Below are 13,284 nucleotides of genomic sequence, written 5' to 3' on the forward strand. Positions count from 1 at the left end.
TAATTCATGTTAAGGGTGCATTGTTAATCCAAAAAGAAAGAGTGATAGTTCAATTGGGGAATAGTCTTTGCATCTTAATTCAACCCCCCCTTTCTTAAGATAACTGAGGCCATTTGTCCAACATCCTATTCTTGATAACTCACTTCTCTCTAAAAAGACAAACTTTCCGGAATGAGGTCACATGAACGTCTTGAAAACACAGTCAATCAAATGCTCTTTTTTTTCTTTTTGAACCCCCTTTTTTATTTTGGAACTTATTTGTTTTGAACTTTACTCGTTGTTTTACGGCAACCCCACCAACGTGCAAGACGAGTAATCTCTGATTAAACGGTCTTGGAAGTCAGCACTCAGGAGCGCATGTCGCTCGAGCAAACAAACCAATGGCTCGCACCTGAAAATCCTGATGAGTCATTAGAGACATCTAACAACAGCTTTCAAAATTGCCCCATGTGTGGCATCTCTTGTCAATGTCAGGATTTACACGCGATTCTCCTCAAATTTCAGCCAGCCCGCATCAATTAGACCTTGCACCTTACGCTTGAGGGTCATACAATGCTCAATGGAATGCCCCAGGGCCCCTCCACGATATGCACATGTTGCGTTCGAGTCATATCCTCAGAAAAATGGGGGTTTGAGGGAACCTAGCAGGGGTTATGGCTACCATTGCATTATCAAGTAGATATGGGAGCAAGTTAGCATATGACGCCGGAATTTGGGGTGAATCCTACAAGCTTTTCGCTGCAAAATTCATTTCTTGGTTGGTGTTTTTGGTTTGTGCTGAAGGTGGTGTTCGTCATTGGAAGTGCGGTAGACAGACTTTGTGGTTGATTTAGGGATGGCCTTTGTGGATAACTGGGTGGTGGGTAAGGAGAAGGTTTGTTATTGGCTGAGTAAAGACATTGTTGGGTTGGTGGGAAACTTGGTCGTACAGGAATGACAGTCACAGCATGGGTTTCTCCCTCATCCTCACCCTCTTTATTTGCCCCAGTTTTCTCATTCGTTCAAGCAGGATGATTAAATTTGCCTTTTTTCAGATCCACTTCGATCTTTTTGCTGGCGAAGACCAAATCTGTAAAACTTGAAGGTGTGTAACCCACCATTTTTTCCATAGTAGAACACCGGTCACGTGTCTACTATCATTGTGATAATCTCTTTCTCTGTTTTTGGGGGTGCTACTTGAGTTGCCAAGTCTCTCCATCTTTGGGCGTATTCTTTGAAAGATTCGTGCCCCCTTTTTGCACACTTTTTGTAGTTGCATCCTATCCGGAGCCATATCAGAATTGTACTGACACTGCCTAACGAAGGCAACCATTAGGTCCTTCCAAGAATGGACTCAGGAAGGTTCCTAAGTTAGTATACCAGGTGACAGTTGTCCTAGTAAAACTTTCTTAGGAAAAATATATCAGCAGTTTCTCATCTTTTGCGTATGCCCCCATCTTCCGACAATACATCTTTAAATGGTTCTTGGAGCAAGTAGTCCATTTGTACTTGTCAAAGTCCGGCACCTTGAACTTGGGAATGACCATGTTTGGGTATTAGGAACAACTTTTCTAGGTTAGCAAAGGCATAATCTTCGCCTACTTCAATGGCCCTGAGCCTTTCCTTTAGATGATCCGCCTTTCCCTTTTCGGCCATAGCAGGAGGGGCTATTCCCACCGCAAAATGCAATGGGTGTGGTTGTGGGCGAAACTGAGGGCCCTCCAAAGTGTTTTCAAAGGATATACCACCAACTGCTTGCCCTTCAGTGGCATATCCGAGCCAAGGCTCGGAGTCAACTAGATCGTGGGGGGGAATTTCATGTTTGCCTACCATATTTGAGGTTGGATGATTCATTTGCTTGAGGCCAAATGGGAGCATCGGGTACACCTTAGCGACAACGCTAGTAGCGGCAACTATAACCGCATTGGCTTCCATTATCTTCTTCATGCTCATCATGGCCTCCATCATTGTGGCCATTTGCTCTTTCATGGCCTCCATGTCGGCCTTCATCCTCTCTTGCACCTCCTCTGCTTCACCCATTACTCTAGCTCTAGCACGAGTTCGGTAAGGGCGCCGTAAAGTGTGTCCTTTTCTTTTTAAGTTCATTTTATTTTATTTTTCAAGGAAAGAATGCAATGAGCAATGCAACCAATGAAAAGCATGGATGTATGCGAATGATGTACAGTTGAAGTATTGCGAATTTTTACGCAGGACATGGGGTTGAATCAATTTAGATTTTCAACATGGTCCATGACATCTTTGTCAAGGTGAAACTGGAAGTAACAAGGACATCAACAATCCTAAATATGTTTGGCAGTAGACAAAGTAGTGATGTGACTAGATTCATCTTTTGCCCCAATTTTGCAAGACGGTTACTTCCATATTTCAACTTGACTTGATGAACCTTTTTGTAAAAGCATGAGCTTGGTTCAACCCTATAATCCAAGGAATGGCAATTCTGATCGCCAATACTTCAACAAAATCTCATAGGGATGAATGACTCGGGCATACTTTAAGCTTATGCACGGAAAATGTAATTATGAAATTGAGATGCCCGAAGAAACACCATTTCCTAGTTAACCATGCATTAGGTACCATGTTCAATTATTTTGTTTTGTTGTTGTGTGTTTTTTTTTTAGAAATGGGTTTATGATCCCAACATGGTTGGCTCATGGTGCCTAACACATGCAACTAAGAATGTAGTGTGAAGTTTCACGCTTCCCCTTTTTTTGTTTTTGTTTTGTAGAGGAAAACGCAAGGATGAGCAAACATGAAAACAAATGGTATGCAATTTTGCAGATCAAAAAGTTTGTTGACCGCATATGCATGATGATGCCATGACTCATGCAAAATGTGAGGCTGGAATATGATAACGGACAAATGCAGGAACGATATGTTCATTATGATGTTATGAAGAGATGCTTATGCGATGCATGATATGAATGCATTTTACGGACACGAGAGCCCGGAAAATTATCTCTTCTTACTTGCGCATTTGGGGGCGCAGTGCCCCATATGTACAATTAAGAAGGTGATATGGACCTTCCGGCTTCCCGTGACAAAGGACGAGACCAACATACAATGCATGCTAGAGATAAAATGCGGGAGTGACTTGATTCACACTGATTTTTGGAGTAAAAACGTGGGATAAACTCATTTTATTCAAAAAGTTATAACTAGTCAAGATCTGAGCGACAATACAAACTTCCTAGCGATTTCTAATCATAAGGTCCATTAAGTCTATCATATGCTGACAATAGCTGAGAAGTCCGTGGATCTCCTTGGGGGCGGAGTAGGTGTCCGCCATTGCTTTGGCCTTGGCTAGCAATCGGGGAAGTTCTTGACTCCTGTTCAAAGTAAGAGTAAATCGGTCCATCCTCATTATTGCCTCTTGGTGCAATGAATCAATTACCCTTTCCCTTGCTTCCCTTTCTGCTGATATCTTGGCGTACTCATCCTCTAGCCTTTGCTCGTGAGTCGCCGCTAGATTTAGCTTCTCTTTGCACTTATCGATGATGGCCCACATATTCCCTTCAGTCTCGCCTAACTGTTGGGACAAATTTCTTTTCGACCTAAGGCAAACCTTTAGCTCGTCCTTCAAGATCATGCCTTTGACCCGTGATGATTCCTTTCACCTCTTCGGAGCTTGAGCTCACTATTGCTGCCCTATAAAGCCCCTCAAAACTTTGCTTTGGTCGTGTTCTTCCTTTCGGGCCTTCTTGGTTTCTCGTTCCAAGGCTTCAGCTGTGGCCATATTGACGTCCCTTAGTTCATCATACTCTTTTCAGACTTTGATGGCTATGGACTTGAACTTCTCTTTGACTACCCGGGCTCTTTCAAGCTTTGCCTTTAGGGCTTGTACCTCATCACTTTTTTCCGAAGCTTTAACCTCATTGTCTCTCACAGTCTTTAGATTTGGGAGCCAATCCAATCCTTGTGTCCGGACTCTTAGCCACTTATGATAGCCGCCGATGATCCCATTACTGCTTCCCCTAAGCTCTCTGTCCTTTCTTCACGCCGCATCCCATGCCTTGCGAACTCCTTGGAGTACCCTCGCGTTGTGGTCACTGAAACCCCGTGCGATGAAAGGCGTGATGCTTTCGCCTGATGGCACTCCTCTCATGGGGTAGCCAAGCGGTCTTATGGCGAGGACGGGATTATAATTAATACAACCCCTTGTTCCCATCTAGGTAACATTTGAACATCCTTCACATGAAGATAGAATCCTGATTCTTCCTTCCTTCTAGCGAGGGAACCAATTAACAGACGCCCCTCCATGCTAGCCAAGAGTTGGTTCCAATTCGCCTTTCCATTTTCGACGCACGAGAGATGACCTTGTAGCGGATAGACGGGCCTACCTTCTTGGAGAAAAAAGGTGTGAAACCAGCCACACATAGAGAGCCAGTGCACAACAAACAATTCTTACGCTGCTCTTTTCACATCCCCGGTCGAACGTGTCATACATGGCCAAAATGGCGACGACCGGGCTTTCCTTGCCATGATGAAAGGCGAGGAAAGCGTCAATCGCTGCTAGGTCCACTAACCCTTCCATATTCGGAAAGAGGACAACTCCAAAGATCAAAAGCGCCAAGATGTCAATAAAAGAAAGCCCATTCGCCTTGATTTGCCAAGGCCTTTGCTCTTTCCTCCAAACACTTCCTTGGTACTCCGACTACCCCATTCCTGTTTTGCTTTACACGGTCCAACTCTTGTGTTGAGATTTTCACTACCTTGGCAACTCTTGTAGTGGAGGGATAGAACCCAGAGAAAAGATATGGCTTCCTTCCTCCCAGTGGGCATCCCAGGATTTCTTCAAACTCTTTCACAGTCGGCACTAGCTGGAAGTCCTCAAATGTGAAGCACCTTAGGGGCTGGTCATAATACTGGGAAAGGGATGCAATCGGTTCCATGGAGACTTCTACCCTAGCTAGGTCCCAAATCTTACCATAGGCTTTGCGGAAGGCTTGCCGTTGAAGTTGACCCATTAATTGCCCCAACTCTCGTAAACTAGTGACCTCTAAGCTCTTGATTTTGACTTGATAGAACCTCTTTTTAAGCGAAGGCTTTTGACTTGATCCCATGTTTTACTAAAGTGAAATAAAATCTAGTGCGAATCAAAACTCCGACATCTATCATGGGTGGAATGGATGAATGCATGAAGAAATGCATATGACACAGATGCAATTTACGAATACGGGAGCCCGAGAAACTGTCTCCTTCTTAGATACAACGTCTAGGGGTAGCAAAGTGCCCCAATGTATGTATTTAAAACGGTGACACGGACCCTTCGTTGGTTTGTTTACAGAGGGGATCAAGACAGAACCCATGTGCGATGCATATGCGAAAGGCGCAACACGGGAATGTACATAGTACGACAATATTCACAAACAAATATAAGCAAAAGGGTACATGACACTTATGCATGGCAGTGTGAAAAATGGCACGTAATGTGTTTGCTCCGTGCCCCTATTTAAAGGACCTATAAGGAAGAGAGCTAACTAGGCTTTTAGTGATAACCCCCAAGGTAGTCATATCTCTCTTGATGGTTTCTAGAGGTATTATCCCCTTCGAAGAACATACAGCAGCAGTAGGGACTACTAGCAACAATATGTTTTCAAAGAGAAAAACTCTAGATGAGGGTTCACTATAATCAAGCAAGTCGGAGACCTAGCATGATCACAGATTCACCTCCACTCCTTATGTTCCTATGAACCCGGGTATAGGGCCCTTTTTCAACTCACAGTGTGTGCAAATAGTGTTGGTGTTTGTGTGCATCAAATGAATAAATATTTACCTCATGCATACATTTTAAAACGCACTAAAAGCAACAAAGAGTTTATATACACAAGAACATAAGACAAATAAAGGGAAACCAACATAGGAGAAAGTCACGATAAAACATTGCACAAGATTTAAATGGCCTAACTCTCTAAAAACTAGTCCCCAGTGGAGTCTCCAACTGTCGCAACCTACCCTTCGGCGGGAGGGCGACGCGTGACTCGCGGGATGCGTGTTCCACGAAAGGAATACGCGCGGAGTCGCCACCAACGTTTATTTGAGGAAAACGTCGGAAAAACCGGAAAAGACGCGATCTACGAACTTTTAAGTGAAAGGCTCGGGAGTTGTATTTATGCACGGGGAAGGTATTAGCACCCCACACGTCCGTCACAAGGGACGACAGCCTTTAATCGAATGTGCAAACATGACCTTGATTTTTACGTTCCCTTTTTATGTCTTTATATCCTTTATACCCTTTTTATATTTTTTCTCTTTTTGTGGTCGACAAGGGTGTTTCCCTTTGCTCCTACGTATTCCTCAATTGCGATGAGGAAATCAGACCTACGTAGTTCTTTCTTATCAAGTGATTCTTTTTTACTTAAAAGGTGATCATTTTAAGGCGTTGGACCTTGAAAATGATCCATTTTACTTAGTAAGAATTTGAAATGATAAACTTCAAAAACCTATTTTTATGGACGAGCTTGACTAGGCGAGTTGATTTTAGCCTTAGTTTCACTTTAGTTATTAGTCAATTCAATTAAGAATGAGAAATCCCAAAGAGAAAACGTCCGATTGATTTTCTGCTTTATTTTACTAAAAGACATTTTTTTATTATTATATTATTATTTTACCTTTTTTTTATTTCCAACGTGGTTGCGGCACGACCGATCGGTCGGAATTCATTTCAACCAAAGTTAACGGATAATACAATTCAAACGATCGGTGGAAATTTATTTTATTTTTAGTTTAAGCGAGAAATGACTTAAATAAAATGGCTTAAGCACGTCAAAAGGGGGTATAAAAAATAAATGAAACGAGAATAAAAATACATGAAACCAAGTGTGGACCACCACGGGTACATAGAATGAATTGAAAAGCTTGGTTTGAGGTACTTACCCGTTGAAGACTGAAGAACGATGAAGAACGAATGAAGAACGTCGAAGAACGGTCGAAAACCTTCGCAAAATCACTCATGGAAACGTTACGGAAGCGCCTCGGCTTGGATTTTCTTCACGGAAACAATTTTTCTAAGCAAATTCGAAAGAGAGAGAAATGCCTAAGGGGCTGAACCCTTTTCTACTTCACTTCTCCCCCTATTTATAGAAAATTGGGGGAGAAGCTTGCCACCCAGCTCGCCCAGGCGAGAAGGGTTGCTTCCTCCAGAAGCAACAGCCTTCTGGAGGAATCTTCTAGAGGGCCCAAGTGGGCCTGGTTGCTATTTGCACCCCCATTTTTACTAAGTACACCCCCCTGCCTTTTTTGGTGATTCTTTTTTGTAAAGTTACGAAAACTTACGAATTTCGTAACGATACTTGTTTTCTTTCCGTAATGTTACTGAACCTTGCGGATTACATAATCATCGCCTTTTTTGACTTACGGAATGTTACGGAACCTCACTAATTGTGCAACGATGCTTCCATTTGATTTCCGGTGTGTCACGGAACCTTACGGATTGTGCATCAATATTTTCTTTTGTTTTCCGGCATGTCCCGGAATTTCACAAATTGCCTAATGATGGGTGCCAAGCACCTCACAAGGACCAAACAAAAGTTTACATGTCATCAAGCAAAGGTCCCCGAACGAAATTAGGGTATGACAAGAACATATGTTGGAAACACTAGGTTGACTTAAAATAGGGAAAATGAATCCTGAGCCCTAGTGTTACATGACCATAAAAACTAGATGCTTGAGTGTCCACATGGGTGCATGCATGACCAGTTTTGCATAAAATTTCCTAATCATCATTGTTGCATGTGTATCATGGAAATAATGTAGGACATCCCCTTTATCCCTGAACCGCTGGTCAAAACCTGACATATATCATGACCAACCGTTCTACAAGCCTTGAGCCAAAATCCCAACTTATCATAAACCTTGACCCAGGGTGAGAATGTCAATCCTTGCCCTCGAAAAACAATAAAAAAAAAAGAAAAATTCCCAATCAAAGAGTGGGAGAAAGCAAAAAAAGGAAAGAAAATTCCCGATCAAGGATCGGAAGAAAATAGAAGAAACATCCAGAAAGGTCTTTGGACCAGATAATATTTGAATAATACAAAATTGTCACCAAGTAAACAAAAAAGAAAGGAAACCACGACCCAAAGTGGCCCTCTCCCTTTGATTGCCAACCAAAATCCCGTGCGTCGGTGACTTGTTCACTTCACACTAAACAAAAACAGAAAAGGGAAAGGCCAAGAACACTCAAAGCCAAATTCCCCACCTAAAAACCATTCCCAAAATAAGTCCTATTGATCCATGATCACGCATGTAATCTTTGATTTGATAGGAAATGATTTGCAAAATCAAGTCATGACATATTTATGGTTCGGAATTAGGATAAAATACTTACCTGTGTGAGATTGATACACTTTGAGTGATTTTCTCCTATCTTTGTTGGACCCAGTGTTTCCTCTAAATGGTCATTTAGAAACGAAATGCTAACATCCAAAATCTCATTTACGGTTATGAGAAAATTTCATCAGCATACTCTCCTTCCCTGATAGACACATTGTTTTTCATCCAAAAAGCATATGTTACTCTGATCAGTTGGAAGTTTTATCTCTTTACTAAAGTATGTTCGCATTTTGGTGAAGAAAACACCGAGACTATTTTTAGTCTCACAGTTATCAAGAACTACGTAGGTCTGAGTTCCTCATCACAAATTAAGGATACGTAGGAGCAAAAGCCCTACTTTTGTCGACCACCCCACTTTTTGTTACCGTGTCCCAAGAGTCCGGTGGCCTGCGGAGCCACATGACCGTGGGATCCCCAAATTCATATGTTCCATCATTTATCATTTGTATGCTATCTTTTGTTTGACTAAGGGACTAACGTTTGTTTCGTGTTGATTGACTTTTGTTTTGTACATACATATCGTTTGAGTTGTTACGTCATTACTTGTTTCGTTGTTGTCAATAGCGTTTGTAGAAATTCCGGAATTGCGTAGAATTTTTTATTTTAGGAACGTTGTCCTAAAAATAAAATGAACCAAAATCATGATAAAAAAGAGAGAAGTGTAGTGAATAAAATGTCTGTGTATATAAAGAAAAAGGAAAATGTGCATAGAAGGGTTTTTATAAAAAATACGTGTAGAGGGATTCTTGTGTGTGTGAACGAGTATATATAAAGAAACTTTTGTATGAACCATAGGTGTGCGTTGGAGAAAAACAAAAGAATCTTTGAATGTAAATAGGGTTTGATCGTATGCATGTACAGAAAGAGTTTGTTATGTACAAGAGTGTAGATATACAAAGAAAATTTCTTCATAGAGGACCATAGGTGTATATTTTGTGAATATATAGAAATGAAACAAAAAGGAAAAAGAAAGAAAGACCACGAAGGTCGACATGTTATAGTTAAGAAGTATAAATCATTCGTAAAGAGCAAACGTATCTTCTGGAAACAAGGGACTGATGCTAAGAGTTTATTTTCCGGAATAAACCGAGATAAGAATGGATGAATTCATTGAACTGATGAAAGAACATAATTTGGAAACATTGGGTCCGTCTGTGTAAATTCCCAACCGTAGTATCACAATGCCATAAACGGGATGCTTGAGTGCCCACCTGGCTGTAGCCAGGACTAATTTTGCACGTTGTTTTCAAATCATCATTGTCACGCGTGCCTTATGGAGTGATATGGGAGGTCGGCCCGAGACCAACACCATGACACCCAAATTTGTTTCGCCCCAGATATCAAGATCGGCCTCCCACGATAAAAGCCCCCATTGAGACACAACCTTAGAACCTTTTGGAACCTTGGCCTATAAAAAAGAATCCTCATTCCTTCCCCGAAGCAAAGGACAGCGGAATCTCCTCAAGGGAGAGAGAATAGAATGCTAAAACTCGATTTCCCAAACAAAGGGATGGGGAAGGAGAAGTGAAAAGAAAGAAAAGGAATAAATGGAAAGAAAGAAAAAGAAAAAGATGAAAATAAAGAAAAGAACAATAAAAAAGAAAAGGAAGGATTCCCGATTGAAGGTCGAAGGGAAGTGAAAATGGAAAAGAACAGAGGCAACAGAATAATTTTGGGTCAATGAAAGAAAGGGAATGGAAAATCTTCAGACCAGATAAATTCTCGGCAAGGTAAGTGACTGCCGGCAAAGGGAAACCCATTTTTGGTGTCTCTTCCTTTCAGATTGCCATTCTCGACTGGCGATATCCCACCCCACATGAACAAAGAGGAAAAGACCGAAACACCCAGCTTCCTCTCCAAAAACACTACCCTCGAGAAAATCCTATTGGTCCGTGATCGTACGTTTGATCTTTGATTTGATAGGAAGTCGTGTGCAAAATAGAGTCATGGTGCAGTTATGGTTTGGGAATAGGATAAAACACTTGCCTGTGTGAGTTTTATACACTATGAGTGATTTTTTTTCAGCTTAGCCCGATGTTTCCCCTGCATGTTCATTTAAAAGCTAAAAGTTGACATCCTGCCCTTCATTCTCGGTTACAAGGAAGATTACCCTTAGCACAAGTATATTGTTTCTCTAAGATATGGTTCTCTCGCGAATGATTTATTTTTCTTTGCAAAAAGCATGTTTTCCTTTTAGGTGAAAAAACCCGGTGGACCGTTCGGTCCTGCCAACAAACTTTTATTCGGAGACCCATGAATGTCATTGCCTAGCATTGTTCATGTGTCCTCCACCCTCGAGTCTGGAGCCCCGCGAATGTCATTGCCTAGCGTTGTTCGCCATCATTTTAGGAACTTTTAGGAATAACTGGGAAACGGTACATTTATTTCAAACAAAATCGATTTTTTTATAATTTGTATTACATTATTAACTTATTATGATTTATTTCATCATGCAGTATTTTAACGATCCTAGTTCATTGGAGCCAGAGAGATTAAAGGCATTGCGGATCCAGTGGGCACACTATTATCTCCGAGTTAGAGATCAGACCTAGGATTTAGGGACATTAACTTTAGCTTAGTTTACTTGGTTTAACATTTTTGACATTTCCTATGTAATATGAACATTGAATTCATTTGATGATTGTTCTTTATGATAAATTAATTATTTGATGTTTATTATGATTAAAACTGCTTGAAAGCAGAATAAAATGTTTATTTGCTGTGAATTGGGCTTGAAATTGCATTTTACAGGTACAATTTTGGGTTTATTGTAAAAACAAAAAGTTTATATAAAAAAAAACTTGAAAACAACATCAGTTATTAACAAAAACCAATGTTAATATGGTAAACAACATCGGTTATTTACAAAAACCGATGTCAACATGAACCTTAACATCGGTCATACAGAAAACCGATGTTAACTTTGTACATTAACATCGGTTATTTATACATAACCGATGTTACCGTTTCTATATTAACATCAGTTATTTATACATAATCGATGTTACCGTTTGTATATTAACATATGTTATCTATGAATAACCGATGTTATATACAAAGAAGTACAACAAATAAGTATATGCATCATCAACGTTGACATCGGTTTTCAACTAAAACTGATGTTAATGTAATATATTAACATCGGTTTTGGTAGAACACCGATGTTTATATATTACATTAACATTGGTTCTGCTATAGAACCGATGTCAATATATAACATTAACATCGGTTTCACTACAAAACCGATGTCAACTTTCGTCACGCATACACTTTTTTTGTTGTAGTTCATTGTGTTTAACATTGGGTATTTAGAAAACCAATGTTATTGTATTTATGTTAACATCGGTTTTTCAAAACCGATGTTAACGATGATACATTCAACACCGGCACTTTCAACATCGGTTTTAGAACCGATGTAGAATGTCCTAAATAACCGATGTTGAAAGTGTAATTTCTAATAGTGTAGGCTTCACTAAGTTGAGGGCCACCGTGATCTTGTTCGTGACTTCACTAAGTTTTTGTCATCTGTACATCTAAGGGGAAAATCTACATAATTTAGGACAAGCAAAAGGTTGTTACAAGTGTCAATAGATCAAAGAAATAACCAATTATGTTAAATTGTGAACAATCAGCTTGTGAACATGTGAAAACTCAACAACAAATTTGAAATAAGTAGCAACTATGTTTGTTGAATGAAATAAAATGACTTAAGATATTTTCCTTTATATAAAATATGTTGTTACCAAAAAACTATATTATTTAGCGACAAGAATGAGATTTAGCATAGGGATTTATTTAGTTAATATTTTTCAATGCATTTCTCTTATTTTTTTAATGTCTTTTTTTTTTCTTTTCTTTTTATTGACCTTTCCTTTTTATCCCTTTAGAAAAAGATTCTCCATCTTTTCATCCTTAAATTTTCTTTTTCTATTATTTTTTTTTACCCTTTCATTTTTTTTATTACTTTGACGTTAAGGGAAATATTTTTTTGTTGCTATAAAATCCATAAGTATCATTTACGGAAGACAATTATGTTAGAGCTAAGAATGCTCACTATAGCTGACAAAACACTTCTTTCAAGTATTTATCACTTCACAGTTTAATGTCAAATTATTATTATTATTATGTTCATTTCTTAATAAGCAATATATTAATTTGGTACGTATTGAATGATTCATTTAGTTTAGATTTTGTCAATGAATTTCTCACATTTTTTAAAGTCTTTCTTATTTTTTACTTTTCTTTTATTGATTTTTCCTTTTTATCCCTTACGAACAAGATTCTTTATCTTTTCTTCATTAATTTTCTCTCTACTATTTTTTTTATCAAGCACCGATATATTTTTTTCACTTTTTTCTTCAAATAAAATATTTTTTGCATACACACTAAAATATGTAAACGGATGGTGATCTCAATTTGATAAAAAGAACTTTAAATTTATATTTCGTCCGTCACATTTTATTTGACTTTGAAAAAAAATCCATTTTTATAGTCATTATAGAATATCAACGAAACCTTAAATATTTTTTCTATTGCATCATTAATTGTTTTATTAAAAAAATATTTCATTGAACTAATTAACCTTTTTATTGCTCCATTTTCAAACAATAGTTTTGATTAATCTGTCATTCCTCTCATTCTTGTTAACACAAACATTTGTAGATACATAGGAAAACACATAGGCAAAGTTAAACACATATTTTCCCTTCACGTTATTGGTTTAATTTTGGGCCCATCGTCGGTCATGGGCCTAGTGTCGTCGCTCCCCAAAACATCCCTTAGGGTTGGGTTTGGCTGAAGACCTTTAGTGGATGTAGTGAGAAATAAATTGAAGAAGTGGATTAGAATTCACATTTGCATAAGTAGCAAAGCGGCCGCATTGTTCTTCCTGGTCTACCTTCGTTCTTGGTTCAAGGCTCAAAAGGTATCATCTCTTTACTTGAATCTTTATTTAAT

The sequence above is a fragment of the Glycine soja genome, chromosome 8 (assembly GCF_004193775.1).
Source record: "Glycine soja cultivar W05 chromosome 8, ASM419377v2, whole genome shotgun sequence".
Classification (NCBI taxonomy): Eukaryota; Viridiplantae; Streptophyta; class Magnoliopsida; order Fabales; family Fabaceae; genus Glycine; species Glycine soja.